The sequence below is a fragment of the Cenococcum geophilum genome (assembly GCF_001692895.1).
Source record: "Cenococcum geophilum 1.58 unplaced genomic scaffold K441scaffold_111, whole genome shotgun sequence".
NCBI classification, from domain to species: Eukaryota; Fungi; Ascomycota; class Dothideomycetes; order Gloniales; family Gloniaceae; genus Cenococcum; species Cenococcum geophilum.
Window position 1 is genome coordinate 90,897 of NW_027137669.1, and position 15,756 is coordinate 106,652.

Sequence of the window (15,756 nt, forward strand, 5' to 3'; positions counted from 1 at the left end):
TCCTTTAGTAGACAAGAGATAAAATACAAATATATTAAGAACCGGAACTACTTATATTGCAATTATAGTACCCCCTAGGTAATACCAACAAACATATTTAAAGATTTTTAAAATTTACAAATTTTTATTATTAATTTATTAATTACTTCTTAAAAATTATTTAGCTATTAGTAAACTTAATAAGGAAAAATATAAGATTTAAATAAACTACTAAATATAAATAAGCTTTTAACAACCTAAAATATTGTTTTATAACTACTCTAATACTTACCTACTTTAATTCTAACCTTAAATATATTGTTAAAATAGACTTATCTAACTATATACTAAAAGGAGTATTATTATAATATAATAAGAACGGCGAGCTGTGCCTAGTAGCCTTCTCTTCTAAAAACTTGCCCCTACTAAATTAAACTATAAGATATATAATAAGGAACTACTTATAATTATTAGATACTTTAAATAATGGCGTTTAAAGCTTAAAGGATTGTTATTTCTAATACGTGTATTAATAGACTATAAAAACCTATAATACTTTATAACTATAAATCAATTAATATAACGCCAAATTCTTTAGGCCGAATACCTCTTATAATTTAACTTTAAGATTATATACTAACTAGGTAAACTTAACTAGAAGCCTAATATATTAATATAATAATTATAGAACTTACCTATAAACGCTTTAGATAAACGGATTATAAATTAATTATAGATCCTATTGCCCCCTAAATATTTTAAGAAACTATACCCTATATTCCTAAATACGGAACTTAATAATAATAAATTAAAAGTTAATAAATAGGAAATGGAAGTTAATAAGTTAATAGAATATAAATATAAGAATAATATATAAATAGCAGATATAATAAAAGCAATTTAAATAGGAAAACAATAGTATAAGGATATTACCCTTACTAAATGCGAAATTTATAATAATCGATTATACTATTAATAGAAGATAGTAGTTCTAAATTCCAAACCCTTATAATTTAAGATACTTAAATTTATATATAATTCCCCTATAGTAGGGCACCCTAGCCGTATAAAGACCTATAAGATTATTTAATAAGTATACTGCTAGAATATAATATATAACTATATATAAAAATATATTCAAGTATATTAAACGTGCGTTTATGGAAAGACTTCTTATATAAAGAAATAAGGAGTACTTTAACTATTGCCGATTCTAATATAAAGATAATGTCGGGAATGAGGCAAGCGGTCGTCACGTGACGCCGCGGCACTAGCGTGGCGAGGAGTCTTAAGCTCCTCGCCCTTCCTCATTCTAATTAATAAGCTTTATTAACCAACATCACTATAACCTACTCAAGTAGTCGTTATTGGTAAGTCACCCTATATAACCAATACTAATTAGTGGTTAAATATATAGTCAACCACAGAGCAGCTAGGTTTTTAAATAGAAGAGATAGTCTTATATAGGGGTGCCATATGCGCTTATATAGAATAGATTCCGGCGATACTGTACTACCTTAGACTTGCGGAAAACTAGTAATAGAAGTATTACTAAGTACTAGGAGATACCAAGTTGCGTCTATTATATAGAACAACCGCATTTACGAAGATTTGGTTGAGTACTTTAGGTTAGAAGTATTACTAAACCTAAGGTCCTAAGTTAACGTCTAAAACGCGTCAAACAACTACCTTAACACCCTCCGTATACCTTCGCAGATTTTAGGATCACGATTAATACCCAAATCCACCTACGCACGTCTGCTATTATAGCGTGAACCTATCCAAAGAAGTACGAGAAGGACATTAACCCGGAAATATAGAATACTAATATAATTGACTTTATAAACGCTAAGCAACAGGACCTAAACGGATTCTTATTATACTATATAGCACACTATAAAGACAGTGAATACAACGATACTATGCTATGGTACTATATAAGGGAGGACTTTATTAGATGGATAAAGGAAACATAGGCTCCTATAAAGAAGGATATTATATAAGACTTCCGTAACTTCTTGTAAGAGTATGGAGTATTTATACCTATAGATGGGGGTACTATTAAAGACAATATTTAGGAGCAGGTTATTAACATAAAAGAAGAGCACAAATGGACTCTATAAGAGATTAAGCACCAACTACACACTATAAGGAAGCTTAACTTATAATGGAACCTAAGTAATACACCTCTAAAGACAAACCTACCTCCGCCTTTAACTCCTCTATATCCAATTTAACCCGTAACCTTAATGTCGGATACTATACCCTAACGAGAGCAGGCGCAGGATCCCATTACTTCGCGATTTAATAACCTTTAGACTCCACCGACTAGACCTACGTCCCCACTACAGCCTATAATGCAACTCCCACCTCCTCTATCTCAAATTTAAACCGGAGGTAGTTTAAAATTGCTTACAGAGCTTACGAAGCTCTACTTGGATTAGGAGAAGAAGTTTAGTAAGGAATTATATAATATTCTTAATTTAAAACTATATATCTTCTATAACTATTACTAGAAGGTAGAAATAGAGTCTAATTAATACCACAACGCCTATTCCGTTATACTTAAGGGCCGAGCTAGTACCTTCTATTACGATTGTTTGGTAGGAAAAGGATATAATTTTAACCGCATAATATATATGTTAAGATGCCACTTTAAAACAGAAGAGAATAAGTAGCAGTATATATTAGAATAGAGAGAGACTACCTTCCTAAGAATTATTACTATAAACCCAGGTGTCCCTCGGCTTAATTGTCTTTAAAAGCTCTTTAATTAACTTTAGACGATTTAGCGTGGTTTATCCAAATTATATTAAGAGGATTTCAGCCTATATAATTAAGTTATTAGCGTATACTAAGGCGTTAAAGAATACAACCTTGCTCTCTTTAATCCTGTAAATACTTATAAAGGAGTATATACTTAATTAAGATCTTCTATTAGCACCGCTCTACGCTTTTAAGAAGTATAGCAATTTAACGCCTAACTTTAACCTACTTTAATTGACCCGCCTAACTAATATGACCACAACTAGACTAATCGAATATATAGTGGCCATAGTAGGTAATACGGTAGAGGGTATAATTAATAACTATAAGGTAAAGGTAGAGGTCCTTATAGAGGTTCATTTTAAAGTAATTACTAGAAGAAGTGCTACGTTTATAAGAAACTAAATTACTAGTTAACTAGGCATTNTNTTAATAAANNAAAGNAGGNATATAATAAGTTNCGCTAGAGTATAANAAANGTTANAAATTATAAGGTTANTATAGCCTACTTCTAAAGCTTCCTAGTTTAATATAAAGGCGTAGAAGATCTTAAGGGTAAGGTTAATAAGGCCGAACAGCTCCTTATAGATATAGAAATTAAGGACTACTTACCCAACTAATACTTCACTAAGTATAGTAAGGTAGATAGTATATAAACCATTACTATTCTTAATAACTAATTTACGCTCTATTCTATTATAAAGTTAAATATCTTTAACGAGCTAAAGGAGAGCTCCGCGTTCTCCTTTAATAATAGATACTCGGCGAATATCTTCTATAGTATTATACCAGATACTAGAGCCGCAGGAGTATCTATAGTAGGAGAACCTTAAGTTTGAGCCCTTTAGCAGCTTAATAACTCTATTTAGATTAACTATTTAACGGCAGGCTAATATACAATTCGTTTTAGTAAGGGTACTATAACCTTTCTTAGCACAATTAGGGTCCAAACCCCCTTAGGGTGTATTACTTTCTACATTATTCCCATAAATATTCTATTTCTATTTTGCATCGGAGATATAGACAAATTAGGCGTTAAGCTTAATAACCTTAAGAATATACTTATATAGGGAGATAATCGGGTACCTATTATACGCAAGTAGGGTCACCCTTAGTTACTCTTTTATTAACTAAAAAAGAGTATTACTTAAAGCCACCTAACTAAGTTAGAGTTACGTTAACTATACTATTATTTTAGCCACCTATCCGTCTATTAATTGCTTAGGGTTCTTTAGCGAGTAGGCTATAAAGTTAAGGTTAAGGCAATTAAGTATCTTATAAAGTACTACTATTACTACTAAATAAACTAGAAGTCCCCTAGCCGATTTAAGTTCACCCTTAAAGATAACTACAACTTTAACTTCTGTATTATCGTTAACGTTATATATCTTAGCGGTAAGCTAGTACTTTAAGTTATTAACTTCTTAACCTTCTTTTAAGCCGCACGTTTTTTAAAGGATATATTAGCTAGAAACGTATAGGATACCCTTTAATTATACTAGATTAATATCTACCTAGGACCCCCTAATTAAATCGTCTATAATATAGGAAAGAACTTCTTATCTATAGAGTTTTAACAATAGATAAAGGTAATAGTAATTAAGGTTAAGGAAGTCCCCATTAAGGCACATAATAATATTAAAAAAGTGGAGTAATATTACACGCCATTACGCCGTGTATATAAGATTATTTCTTTAAAACTAGAGGACGCTAGCAAAGAACTTACCTTATAAATAGCCGTTAAAGCCATTAACAATTCCGCTAGCCTAAATGGACTTATACCTACGTTGCTAGTCTTTAGCGCCTACCCTTAAATAACTAACAATTCTCCACTATCTCCCTCTATTATGTAACGAGCTAAGGCTATTTATAAGGTAATAAAGAAGGTACAACGTCTCTACGCTATACACTAGGTTAACAACGCACTAGGAATAAAAAATGGCCTAAATACCTTAACTACGCTTAATCTGCCACTCTAGTCTAAGGTACACATATAGCGTAAAAAGGGAGAATAGTTAGGCCTATATTAACTTATTATAATTAATAGTTAGACTTATACTATTTAGATACCTTATAAACCCACTTAATTCCATTTAACTATTATTAAGCCTTACTATAAAAATAATAGCTCTAAGCCTTTGCAGAATACTATAAAAAATGCCCTAAAGGAGAGCCATAATTAACGTGCTCTAAAAGGCGACCACAATTCTAATATAATTATAGTAGATACACCGCAACCACAACGCGGTAAAGGTCGCCCAAAGGGATTATAAAATCGCCAATATCTTATTAATTTTAAAGAGCAATTTATTGCCGCCATTAAGAATAGAGTTAAGTTATTAATAGCCTTTATAATAGCTAAGGAGAAGGCTAACTTTAAGCTCGTAAAACAGCTTTAAAAAAAAGGTTATATTATAACTCCTAGAGCTCCTTTCTAAGCATCCAATAAGCAGGAGATCGATAGTCTTATTATAAAAGGAGTTTTTAAATTTAAGAAGTATAACCCTACTAAGTTTAACAAAGTTTATATCTTTAAGTTAAGAATAGTTAATAAGATTAAAGGCAAAGCTACTAACACCCTATTTAAGAAATTAAGGCTTATTATCTAAGGTTATAATAATAATAGCAAGGAGGTAATTCTTACGCAATCTTCTATAATTCAACGAGCTAGTTAGCAAGTCATTATTACGCTAGCTCCCTCCTTAATAAAGAATAGAATGGCGGTCTATTTATAAGATATTACTTAGGCCTACACCCAATTAGAGACACACCTTTAGCGCACCTTCTAGAGCAAATTCGCCACTAATATCCCAAAGATACGATTATAGTTATACTTAAGCCATTATACAGAATCGCAGAGGTAGGAACTTACTAGTGGGCTACCTATAGCAAGCACCACAAAGAGAAGCTTTTAATAACTATATTTATATTTAATCCCTACTTCCTTATCATAACCACAGGAACTCCGTTCGGAATCGTCAGCATATAGACTAACAATATAATTATCTTAGGAGACGACTAATTCTTAGCTCTTAAAGAAGATAAGCTAGTAAAAGCAAATCTTATAGTAAAGCCAAAAGAAAAGCTTAATTTAATAACACTATTACTCTTTAATAGATGCATCCTCTCCCTAAATAAGGATTCCATTGCTTTACGCCAGAAGGGTTAAGGCAAGAAGATTAACATTATTAACGTTAATTCTCTAAAGCAAGGATATATAGAGCAACGTGCTTACAGAGCTTATATTACTTCTATCTGTCAACCTAAGGCTTTATTTAATCTCTCCGTTGCTACCTAACACTAGGAACCAACCAAAGACGACATTCTTGCCCTAAATAAATGTCTTTCCTAGTAAATAAACTATCTCAATTAGGGACTACTCTACATGCCTATTAATCTTCCTACCGCTAAGCTCTTTATATTTGTTAATAGATTATTCACAAATAATAAAGATTTTAGCTCCTAATTAGAATATAAAATTATTATTATAAATAAATTTACTAAAGAGAATAACTTTATAATCTATAGCAATCTTATCTATTAGAGCTTAACTAAGAGTAAGCGCGTTACCTAAAGTATTTTAGCATTAGAGATATATAGAATAGTTAGCGGAGTTAATATAGCAATTACAATTAGAACTACCCTAAAGATAATTATAGATTAACTCAAACTTCCTATTATCCCTACAATTATATGCACCAACTTATATTTCCTCTATAAGTATTTAGTCAAGCTTAGTACTACAAAGGAGAAGCGCCTTATAATTAATATTATAGCACTTTAGCAATTCTATAAGCGTTAAAAACTTTTTAAGATTTAATAAATTAATAGCTAAGATAACCCAGTAGATATAATAACAAAGGCGAACCTAAATAAGGCACTAGAGACGTTTATTAACACAAATACTCTACGTATACGAGTTAAAGGTTAGGTTAAAAGGGAGTCCCTAAAAATTTCTTAGTTACGTAAGGTCTTAAAATATCCAGGAACTTTAACTAGCGGTTAAAGTTATTTAATTGGTTAGATTCTCTCGCCAAGACTCCCTAAAAGGGGGGAGTATAACATTCTATAGACCCTAACTTAACCCAGCCAATTAGGATTTTCCATCCCTGGGATAGAAAATCGCTATTAGCTCGTTTATGACTAGCGCCTTAGCGGCCCTAACACGACGTCTACCTACGACCCCTCAGCAAGAGAGCACCACGTGCTAGGGGGCAAATTTTAGGACAGCGAGACTTATATTACAATGGCAATAGTAAGTAAAGAGGATTTATATTTATTATGCTAGTTAAGCAGTATTTATATATAGATAGCAACCATAAAAGAAGAGTTGCTAGTGTCGGGAATAAGGCAAGCGGTTGTCACGTGACGCCGCGGCACTAGCGTGGCGAGGAGTCTTAAGCTCCTCGCCCTTCCTCATTCTAATTAATAAGCTTTATTAACCAACATCACTATAACCTACTCGAGTAGTCGTTATTAGTAAGTCACCCTGTGTGACCAACAGATAACAAAATATCTTAATAAACTTTATAGTTAACTTACCTAGCAATAATAGGTTTATAAATATTATAGTAGTTATTAACTATTTTATAAAAATGCGATATATAATTTCTATAGACTTAATTAATGTAATATTAGTAGCCGAATATTTTATTAAATATATCTTTAAGCTATACGGACTTCCTAACTTAAAAATATCTAACTATAAAAGCTAGTTCGTTTTAGACTTCTAATAAGCCCTATATAAATAATTAAGTATATAAATATAACTCTTAACTATATTTTATTTAGAAATAGATAGCTAGACTAAAATTGTAAATATAATTATAGAATAATACCTATAAATATACTACTCCTACCTATAAGATGACTGGGAAAAGTAGCTGCCCTTAGTTAAGTTTACCGTAAATAATACAATAAATAAATTAATAGGCATAATGCTGTTTTATATAACCTACGGATAAGACCTCTAACTTATATTTAAACTATAATCTATAATTAAGCGGATTTAGTTAATTAACGTATATAACTTTACTAATTAAATAAAGTAGCTAACGGAACTATTATAAAGCGAATTAATATACGCTTAAACGGTATAGGATTAGTATATAAATAAAAGATAAGCTTCCGCGTAGGACTTTAAAGAAAGTAATATAGTTTATCTAAATATACAAAACCTAAAAACTTAACGGCCCTTAAAGAAACTTAATTAGAAATTTATAGGCTTATACTAAATTTAAAAAAAACTAAGCCCGTATACCTATAAGCTTAAATTACTATATAAACACAATAGTAGAAAGCTTGAAATTAAAAAGAATTTAAATTATATTATAACGTTTATATATAATTACAGCACCTATCGTACTAACCACGTGCCTACGCGTTCGGTACGCCAGGTACGCGTTTACGCGTTCGGTGCACCAACCACCCACTTACGCGTCTAGCGCACTTATAGAGCACTGACTAATTAGGGGGGAGGTCGCATTAGTATATAGACTACGTAGTCTGCTTTAATACAAGAGACAGTCACCACCATCCTAAAGAGCATACAATACTATACGTATTTCGTGCCCTAGGATATAACTTACTTGTACTATTAAGTTAGTATAAATATTAATTAGTAAGCGCGCATAGATTAGCAATTACTCGACACCCCCCCCCCAAGCGGTACTCGACAGCGACTACCCGTTTAAACTCCTAGTATAACCTACTAGAAGGTCGGAAGTTGGGGATTACGGACTTATCTCTAACTCTATATACTTATTTAAGTCTTAGTATAGTTTACTAAAAGTTTATAAACGCGAATATAAACCTTTACGGAACCCCCTATCCTTAACCCCCTTAAACCTTAAACCTCTTCGGACCTTATAGAAACCCCTTACCCTTCTACAAACCGTTACGGACCCGTTAATCGCCTTTACGGACCACTATAAGACCTCTTCCACCCGCCACGTACTATATAGTATGGCAGATATCAACAAGCAAGTCAGCGAAGGTTAAAAGAAGTGGAGATAAGGAGTCGACGTTACGTCTATAAACGACGTTAACGACTATATTAGTTTTAAAATCCTTAAATACAAACACTTTAAGCTTATAAATAACGACCTATAAGAGCAATACTAGGAAGACTTTGCGGACTTTACGGAAGCTATTTTTAAGGCCTGCAACCCTATTACCATCTATAAACTATAAACCCTTTTACGTAACTAAGGTGTATAGGTTAAAAGGGACAAATAAGTTACTGTTATATAGTCTTTATATAATATAATACATAAGAAAGACCAAATAGAATAGACTAAAGAGGAAATCCTAGACTAGGTTAAAACCACTAAAGAACTCTTTACTTCTTCCAAACTTAATAGAATTGCCAGCCTTATACTTAACCTACTTAACTAAATTTATCCTATAGACCTAAGCGGCTTTAAAGCTAACCTTACTGGCTAAAATATACCCTACTCTTAAGCTACGGACTATAATACCCCTGTAAACCAAAATACGGACCAAATTACCCCCATTATTTAAATCACAGATCCGTAAACTATATATCCGCAAGCTATATATCCGTAAGCCATATATCCGCAAACCATAGATTCGTAAGTTATAGATCCGCAACCCACTTAAGTAAAGACCTACGGCAAGGAGCTAGCTAACCTAGCTAAGCTCTATACCGACAAATTAAAGTACAGCAGTAAAAACGATAACTTTAACTTTAAACTGACCATCTTTACGGACCTTTGTTAGAAGGCCGATATTCCTAAATAGGAGTTTAGCTAAGCCTACTCTACTATACTGCGCGGCCTAGCACTTAACCACTATTATACTAACCTCAAGAGCAATCCCCTTAGTGTTCCCTTTAATAAGCTATATAAAGCTACCCGTAACTACTTTAAAGGACCGGAATATAAGCGTAATATCCTTACCTAATAGAATGCGACTAAGCTACGGACTGTAATTAATAAGAATACTAAAAAATCGACTACAGAGTACCTGTAAATTCTTATTAAAGACCTCCAGCACCTATAGCACGGCCTTAATACTAAACTTTGAATAGACGACTTCCTGTATAATAAACTTATTACGGCTTACTAGAAAGTAGAGCCTTATAAGTACGCCTACTATAAGCCTATAAATACCTTAGCTGGCCTTATTAATGATCTATGTTTCTCTATTATAATATACAAAGTCTTAAACCTACTAGGCAGCACTTAAGCCTTTATTACGGATATTTAATATCCGTAAATAGACTTAGACATCTACTTTACGGACCGCCGCTACCGCTAGCAGCACCCATACCGACTAAGTCCTACCTATAACCCCCGTAGCAACCCCTATATAAAAATATACCCCCATAGACAAACTAGCCAGAAGTGCTTTGTGTGCGGCAAAAAAGGATATTAGTTTATAAGGTATACCTAGGAAGAACGTAATAAGTTTAGGAAGAGACTTAATAACTAAATTAACTAGTTTATCTTAGAATACAAAGGAAAGGAAGTAGAGGAGCCTCCTAATAAGTTAATAGAAGCCCTTATAATTGACTTTAACTTAAAGGCTTAGGAATAGGAGACCTTAGAGACATTCCTAACCGCTTTTAAACCTTTTACGAATAGCTAAGCCTTTAATATTACGACCGTATTAGCCGACCGCTCCTTTATACACTTAATTACACCCAAAAACCAATCTATAAGTATACCTGCTAGACCTGTTACAGACGTTACGGACTATAAACAGGACCTATTTATATATATTACTATAAAACGTTATACCCCTAAGGAATTCTACGGCGTTATAATTAACACAGGTGCCTTTAAGAAGTCTACCGTAGGCTATGGATAATACCTTATATATAAGGCCACTATAGATAATAATACGGATATTGATATTACGTAAACTAGAGCCATAAACGTCTAGTTTAGCATTAGCTTAACCGTATTAATTAGATTAGTTGTAGTTAAGACTCTAATTAGCCTAGTTGACTTCCACGTAGTAAAAGCGGACACCCCTTTTCTACTCTGCCTTATGGATATAGACAGGCTACAGGTCTACTACAATAACGTCATAGACACTCTAATTGGCCCTATAATTGCCCTAGGAAGCAAGTATATTACCTAGCTAATTATACAACAATTTAGATAGTGCAGTTTGCTAGGGTATAGATACAGTAGCTAGTTAGGGTATTATAGGGGTAGGTATTTACGTTCTAGGTGTTGTAGCCATAGCTATAGGCTAAATTACAAGCGTTGGAGGTAGTGGGGGTAGTTAATAGTTTATAGGCGTCGGCACCGTATGGGAAGGTAGTAGGCTATAAGAGGGGGTTATAGGAACTAAAGAGGCTATAACTAATGGGGGTATAGCTTAATTTAATATTAGAGCTGTTTATATAGAGTTAAGTTATTCTTGTAATGCTACTGTAATTATAGGGCTAATTTCCTTAAGAGCTCCTGTAATTTCCTTATCTGTCTATTTATAAGGTTCTTCCTTTTAGAGGAGGTCAAATAGTGCTTCTAAGATTAAATATTTATTATTGTGCCTTCCCATATACACTCCCCTCTTAAGTAGATAAGTGCGTAATTTTACTCTTATGTTAATTCGTATGCGTCTAAAATCCTTAATGGTGAAGCCTTTAAATTCCTCCTTAAATACTGTCTATAATGTATAGTCTGTGAAGTTCTCCTGTATATGTACGTAGACCTTTATTTCTACGTATTCTCCTAATTTATCTTTCGTGGTATTTGCTGTGTCGATCCCGTCCCCGTGCCTTAAGATCTTCTCGGCCTATTTGGAATCTATTTTTAGAAGGGAGGTCTATAGGTTTAAGGTTAAGGTTAAGGTCGAGGTTAGAGTTAAGGTTAAGGTTTATATACGTTTCTACAGCCGTAGGGCCTGTAGAATGGTTCTTAGCAAGACTGCTATTCTCTTAGCGATCTATTATATTAGCTGTAAAGCTAGTATAAATTCTCTTAAGCGTAAGTAAAAGTTGTAGTCTTCTCCTTTAATAAAATAGATAAGAACTAGGCGATTATGAACTGTTTCTAGTACTACTTCTTAAGCGCTAGCTATTGCGTATTTCCTAATCTGTACGTCTACTAATTAGTGTTAGTATACTCGCATTATTAACGTGTACGAATATCACTGTGTTGCGATACGTATGCGGTGTTGAAGTTGGTAGTTATTATTGTCTAGAAGTAAGGGGTTGCTCTAAGGTCAGGTTAGCTAGCCTCGCTTCGTGGTCTCATGACCACATCACATGACTAACGTTCCGACATATATATAGTAATAAATATATTAAGGAATTTATAGAGCGTATTATTAATATATTACTAAAACGTACTAAGACCGTTTTTTACACTAAATAGCATTACTAGGTATTTAAAGAGTCCCTATTATATACGAAAGGCTATATACTTTTTATCTCCCTTATAGACGCGAATTTAATTAAAAGCGGCAACTATATTAAGCTTTATAAAATATTATACCTTTACTAAGCGGTTAAGCGTCTCTTAAAGTAGGGGGATTAGATATTAGTTTTAAATCATAATTACGTTTAAAGCTTAATAATTAATATAGAATCTTAAGCCTCCTTCTAGCTTTTTAATAAATAGTATAGATAAGGTGAATAGAGATTAACTCGGGTAAATAAATCCTTTTTCTAGATGCTTATTACGGTATTATTATATTATAAGCAGTTCTTCTTATAATATACTATATAGCAGACTAAAATTAGGTATTATACTAGGCTTAAGTTCTATCTTAAAATTATACTTATCTTAGTATAGGGGTAGTTAGTTTATAAATTATTTTTTAAACTCGTTAATTAGATTATAGTACTCTTTAAGTATAAGAGGTTAAGGGCTAATATATTATTTTAGTTCTAATGCCTTCTTAATATCTTCTATTATTATAGTAAAGATTTTATTATTTTGTTTTTTTGCTAACAAAATAAAGGGTGCGGCTTATATTATATAAAATTTAAAGGTTTTAATATAGCTTCTTTACATTCTTTACCTCGGTTAATAGTTATAGTTTTATTATTTTAGTTTAAGGTTTATAGTAAAGGTAATTTATATTATATTAAGTTTAAATAGTCGTATATATATTTATAGAGTAAGTGGTATTTTAAGTAATAACTTTAGTAGTAGGTTATATGGAATTTTAGTATTTCTTCAACCCAGCTAATTAAAGGGTTATATTATTTTAGCTATCTATATTTAAGTATTACTTTATAAAACTTTAAGGGTATTATAAATAGGGAAATATATTTAAGGTATTTACTTATTCGCATTTTTATAAGAGTGTAATATATTAGTTTACTATATATTAAGGGTTTACTATTAAAGGCTTATAGGCCTTAAGGCTTATTAAGTTTCTTTAAGTTTAAGTATTAAGTTTTTACGTAGTTTGTATTAATAAAGCCTATATTAGTAGCTCCGCTATTTATTAGGATTTATACTTCCTTCTATTTTCTAAGTATTTAATTATTGGTATAATATTCTGCAATATTCAGCATATTGCGGCGACATTGCCACAATATGCCGCATATTGCCGTTCTGCCGTCCTACCCTACTGTTGGCTCGACCACCACTAGCGCCTTGGCGATTGGCCCTATATACACTCCCCCTTTTTGTAGAATAGAACCTTAAGAATCCAACTACACACCGCACTGCACGTATATTACGTCTATTGCACTGTGTTAATGTATCCCGACATTAATTTTACTAAGTATATTAAGGGAGTTATTTTATTGCGTGGGAAACTATATTAGGAAATAGAGGCTTCCTTTACGGGCAAGGCGCCCTCGCTTATTAACCCCGGCTAAGCTAAGACTGCCCCTTAACCTTAACTATAAAAGGCCATTTCTCTTACTGCTTTTCCTCTTATCCTCTATCTTTCCTTTCTTCTAACGCTGCGCCTCCTCCTCTTCTTGCTGCTAATCCCTAGCACGGTCGCATTAAGGCATTTCTGCCGTCCCTTTAACGCTAATACGTATACAAGTCCAGCCCACTTATTGCTTTATTCCCCTATATCTTAAACTAATAATTAATATAGTTAACTGCGGCCTTTCCAATGAGCGAGTTTCTATTCTACGGTAATATATAAATGGTTTTAGCCTCTTTTCCTAATTCCCGCCTCTAGAGCTAATGGCTTTAATTTTTATTAAGCTCTTTTAGCGCCGCCTCTATCCGCTAAGCGCGTCCATATCCTTATAATTCTATTCTCTCTCTTATATACACCCTCTCTTCTTTCGCCTTTTAGATAGCGCTAGTCCGCAACCGTCCTATAGGAAGGGGGTTAGGGAAATTCCGTAGTTACCAGCCGCGTTAGCACTATTATCTTATTTAACTCTGCCGCATATTTCCTTTTAAGGTAGGGAGGGATAGGTGTGCCGTATCTGCCCCCTTAAGGGCTTAAGCAAGCTTACATTGCACTTATTTTAGCTAATTTACGCGCTATTTTCTTACCTAGGATATGCTATTAGTTAAATAGCCCGCTTTAGCGTTTGCCGATAGCTAAAGCTACCTATATTATAGCTAGTATGCCTATTAGGCTACCTAGCGGAAAAGTAACTAGATATTACCGATTTAAGCAACTACCCTATATAGGGCTGTATTAGGTATTATTTAAACGGATATTACACGGAGTGTTGCCTAGGTGGCTATATATGCCTACCTAGCGGTATAGTTACATTACTACAGATATTTTAGAGACACCGTTTAATCTACTAGTTTAGGGCTAAGGGGCTATTAGCTCTACCTAACTATTTAGTAATAGAGTAGTAAAGGATTAATAATCCGGCCTTCTAAGCTATAGGGCTATAGTAGGAACCACCTAGATTAAAATTAGAAGGTTATAGCTTTTAGGCGCATAATAGATCTACAGCACTACGGTATAACTATAAAGGAATCTCTAACACTAGCTAGCCACGTTAGGAGGGCGAGCATTATATAACACCTTATATAGTACCCTATACAGTCCTTTACCTAGCGCATTTATACATCTATATACAATTACCGTATAAGTAGCAGGCGTATCCGTTACTAGGCGGCTAGTATTAGAAAACCCCGCCCGCTACTAATAATAATACTACCTCCTTCTGTTATAGATAGCTCGTAACGCGCACGCATAAGCGGGGCTTTATATCCTATTAATATAAGCGGCGCAGAAGATTAGCTGGATTGGCATTATCGGGAAGTAAATAGACATATTAGCACTACCCTTTATTAAGGAATAAGGGTAGAGAATTTAAGCCACCAACCTCCTAATAAGGGGCTAGATGTAATAGCTGTATTAGAGCTAAATATACTAGCTTAGACAGGCGGATATGGTTTAATCGCAATTTGCTAAGGGTGTTAATTAGGTATTAGGAATTTAAGCCCTTACAAACCTTTATACCCTATAAACGGTAATTAACCCTAGTCTATGCCGGAGGTATATGCATTAAATGCTTTAATTTAATAAGAAACCTAGGTAAGGGGTAAAGGGTAAGAGGCAATAGGCGAGTGCTAGCGGCGAAGAGAGGACTAATATGCACTTAAAAAGACCTTTAATTCCCCTTTAAAGCTTTTAAAAGCTATAAAACAATGGCAACTCTAATAATAACAACGTTAGCACTACCTTAGTCTTTATTTCGTATTCCTTCTAAAATTTTGCTTAATAAGAACAATTTCTACACTAGTCCCCCTAGAAAATTAATAGCTTCGTCTTAGCACTATGCAATTACAGCCCTTAAGAAAAGCGCGAGTAGTAAGCCTAAAAGGAGGAGTAGGGGAGTACCTCTTTTCCTCCTAAAAAGTTAAGAAGCATTGCAAGCTTAAGTACTTAACGGTATATTATTCCACCTAGGGCCTTAATTTAGATATTCCGTCTAATAAAGCGCCTATAGACCCTACTTATAATTATAAGAAAGCTAATAATAAGTATTATAAGGATAATAAGGAAGATTTCTATAGGGATGGAAATAACAGTTAAGTTTCTAGACGAAGTAATTAAGGTAATTATCCTAGTAATTACCCTACT